The sequence below is a fragment of the Lepisosteus oculatus genome, unplaced genomic scaffold (assembly GCF_040954835.1).
Source record: "Lepisosteus oculatus isolate fLepOcu1 unplaced genomic scaffold, fLepOcu1.hap2 HAP2_SCAFFOLD_52, whole genome shotgun sequence".
Lineage (NCBI taxonomy): Eukaryota > Metazoa > Chordata > Actinopteri > Semionotiformes > Lepisosteidae > Lepisosteus > Lepisosteus oculatus.
The window spans coordinates 1,233,750-1,237,503 of record NW_027168064.1 but is presented as its reverse complement, the minus strand read 5'-3'; the positions used below and the strand labels follow the sequence as shown (position 1 = coordinate 1,237,503).

At 43.7% G+C, this 3,754-nt stretch overlaps 3 non-coding genes across 3 annotated transcripts; 1 reads left to right on the top strand and 2 right to left on the bottom strand.

Annotated features, from left to right (window-relative positions):
* Positions 1 to 600: 600 nt before the first annotated feature.
* On the bottom strand, positions 601 to 674 carry trnan-guu (transfer RNA asparagine (anticodon GUU)). Its single transcript has one exon. It is a non-coding gene; the product is annotated as a tRNA-Asn (tRNA).
* A 1,193-nt stretch (positions 675 to 1,867) lies between these two features.
* Positions 1,868 to 1,940, top strand: trnar-ucg (transfer RNA arginine (anticodon UCG)). Its single transcript has one exon. It is a non-coding gene; the product is annotated as a tRNA-Arg (tRNA).
* A 1,386-nt stretch (positions 1,941 to 3,326) lies between these two features.
* trnas-uga (transfer RNA serine (anticodon UGA)) lies at positions 3,327 to 3,408 on the bottom strand. The gene has a single exon. It is a non-coding gene; the product is annotated as a tRNA-Ser (tRNA).
* Positions 3,409 to 3,754: the final 346 nt, after the last annotated feature.

The window sequence follows — 3,754 nt, the reverse complement described above, 5'->3', positions numbered from 1 at the left end:
GAAAGTCTAATGTGTGCGTTCAGACAGTCACAGGTCAAGAGCCAGGCAGGAGGACAATGGACAGAAGAGCCAACGAACTAAAAATAAAAGAACAGATATGAAAAAGCCACCATCTTTTTCTTTTTGACATTTTCCGACTTTCATGCAAGCCAGGACAAAGTTGCTCGTAGCTACTTGTGGATTCAAATACTCTATCGAGTGCTTTGATGAGTTTTTGCAATTTGATTGTCGTCCTGTCAGCCTGTTTCTGTTTTTTTTTTTTCAATCTAGGGATGGAAAGTATGAGGGAAATGATGGAGCAATCAATAACCGCTCCGGAAAAATGGCAGAAAGAAATGGTCCGTCACTAAGGACATTTGTGAAGCAGAGGAGTGACATCACCACAAAGGCGACACATTCTGCTGATGGTTTTGGTGAATAATGATTGAGGCGCGTTAAGAGAAAGGTAGCTGTGTCAGCATGCGTAGGCTGCAAAGGATCAAGCAAAGGTTTACTCCATGCTGAAAAGAGAAGAAAAGAAGCACAACGTTTCGACTGTGGAGCCTTCTGCGCCATCTTCTTTAGCGGTGATGATGTTTACATTGGAAAAACTGAGACATGCGTCCCTGGGTGGGCTTGAACCACCAACCTTTCGGTTAACAGCCGAACGCACTAACCGATTGCGCCACAGAGACTGACGGCCACTTATGCTCCCTACATTTGCAGGTTTATGGTCAAAGAAAACAATCACTTGCGCTTCTTGCAGCCGGCAATCTTTTTCCACTGACAACCAAGAAATGGATTTCATCTTTCACAAGCTGTATGGATTTCTTCAAAAACAAGTTATTCCAGAAAGGAAATGAATTCTTGCATTAAACTGAACCAAGCTGTACATGTTTGTCTGAAATGATACATTCGGCACAACAAGACACGGAGAGAGGCACCGCTGGTATTCAGACCCAGGATCGCCTGCTTACTAGGCGGGCACTTTAAGCCACTAGGGAACAGCGCCAGCGGAGCACCACGCTTTTACAGACACTTGGACACATCTGCGTTCGGTGTGAACTTAACCTGCTCTCTGAGCCCGTTGCCTCCGTCCCATTTAATAGCAGAACTGACGCCAAGAGAAATGATGAGAAATGGCATTTATCGGGCACTTTTCATGTCCAAGGAGCTCAATGCCCTTGACACCTCCCCAAGGCGACAGAGCTGTGCATTCTTTGGCGACACCATTTTTTCTTTTGTTTAATTTCTATACTTATTGATAGAATAAAAACGATATGTCATGTACTGTAAGGGAAATGTCTCTTTTCATGGGGAAAGCTAGCACCAGCAAATGTTGTGTTTAGAAGAAGTGATTTAACATGACACGTGACCTAATTTACTGGAGCAAAAGCTCACCCAGCAAGCCCTGCTTTACTTCTACAGGAGAGAAGTACTGTAGAGTCTGCAAGATGTTCAGCTGGGTAGCTACGTCAGCATGCCTCGGCTGCAAAGGAACAAGTACTAGGTTTATTGCATGCTGAAAAGAGAAGAACGGAAACACAGCATTTCGACTGTGAGGTCTTCTCACACCTGAAGAAGCCTCACACCTGTAAAAGGCTCCATGGTTTTCTTTCTTCTCTTTTCAACATGGAATACACCTATTGTCTGCAAGATGTGACAATTTCATGGTGTTTTGGAAGAAAACCTTTTTTCTTTGAATTCAAAATCAATCGGAATTTCAGCACGACACATCAACACTTTTTCTGTTTTAAGGAGATGATATTTTAAACCTGATAAAAATAGTAGGAAACACAAGTTTCTTGCTGTGAAAATTTAGATGGGGAAGTGTACTACTAGTAGCAGTGTAGAGCTCTCTGTGGTGGAGTGCAAGCGCATGTTCTATGGGCCAGTGGCGTAATGGATAACGCGTCTGACTTCGGATCAGAAGATTGTAGGTTTGAGTCCTGCCTGGCTCGTGAGGCTTTTAAACCTCTCAGGTTCCTCGGTAACAGGTTGCCGTCATGTATATGAACTATAGAAAAGCATTTGCCACAACCCGTAAATTAGCACGCAAGTGCGGGCTGGTGAACACAGAACTGTATGGAGATCATCTCCAGCTCCGAGCTCAATTGCAATGAAAAAACATGCAGAACAGAACTGGAGAGCAGCTGAATTTGTGCTCAGTAGGGTGGGGAGGACTCAGCATTGCTATTGTTCTAATTGGCATGAACTGCAGGGGATCTGAATCAGAACACGTCACTTAGTTCGATCATTGCGTCAATATGTAGGCCACGTTAATACAGAATTATTACTTTGTCTGTCTCGTCTTTGTATATAGCTGAATGTCCCTGACAATTTCATGTTAGTTTTTAAGAACGACATTGGTGCTAATATATACATATATAGCATATAAGGAACACGTTTGTCCCAAAACAAACAAGAACAGCAGCTGAGGGTTTGAGTTTGAACATGCACTGTATTAAAGCAGCTTTTATTTCCATTGATAAATGCTAGATATTCCTACAGAGATTCTCCAGGTGAGTAAGCGATTCCTGTTTCTGTTTCTATTTTTGTTTCATATATATACAGTATATATATGTTACATGTGTCTCTGCAATAGTATAAATGTGTTATACACTATCAGGGGCTGCTTTTTTGTGCACCTCATCTACAACAAGGGTTTTTTTTTCATTTATGTTTGTGGACCTTCACCATTTGAGGAAGTGAGTTAGATAAGAAAGTTACAGGTATGGTGAGCAATGACTGACAAAGGCACGTACTGCGTATTCCTTACAGAAGTGTAAGCAATTTGTTCTAAAAAACACCGGCTAAAGTCCAACATCGTTAGCAATCTTATTACTTAAACAGAATTAACATCAATAAACTGTAAGGTGCTGGTACATGCGAGTAGATTTGATCTTCTATTAAACAAAAATGCAATTACAGCTCTAAAAAGGTCAGCCTAGACTTCTGTAACAGATCTGTTCAGGTCATCGCTGTTTCTCTGACCTTGTGAGTCTTTGGAATTTTAAAAGTGTATTTTGCTTGCCTTTCATGTGGTCTGTGTACAAGTCACTGTGGCGTATGCGGTCCTACACAGCCTTGCTATAGACGTGACGAGCCTCCACTATGTTGCAATGGAGAACAGGTTCAGTACGGAGCTGCCGAGAAAATTCAGCTGGAAAGCTCGTTGCAGAAAAGCATCGTTATCTGTGTCCAGCGGCAAAGCGTCCATCGTGGGTGCTGAAGAACCGATTTCACAGGCTGCGGGTCCAGGCGATTTAGAGTGTTAAAGGTCCCAGCGAAAACGAAACGGCGCTGGTCCTTTTACACGCACGCACGCAACCAAATGCAAAGGACGCCGTAGTCGGCAGGATTTGAACCTGCGCGGGGAGACCCCAACGGATTTCAAGTCCGTCACCTTAACCACTCGGCCACGACTACAGCGAGTGCTGCGGCCGCTGCCTTCTTGCTACAATCGAACAGGGAGTGCGAGGCGGCGGCGGCAGCGGAGGCAACTTTTTTCAAGTTCGCTCTCCGTTTAAGAAACCTTTTACGCCATACGTGCAAGCACACACACACACACACACACACACACACACACACACACACCTCAGAGGACTTAAGGGTGGCTTCAAGTTGGAATGATAAAGTCTCCCCGTTCGGACATGAAAACAGAACGTTCTTAGGCAGAAAGCAATCAACAACGGAGACATGTGGATGACGATTTTAGTCACTGCACTTTGAATAGCATTTTTACTCCAGTTACAGGAGATGCACCAATGGCCCT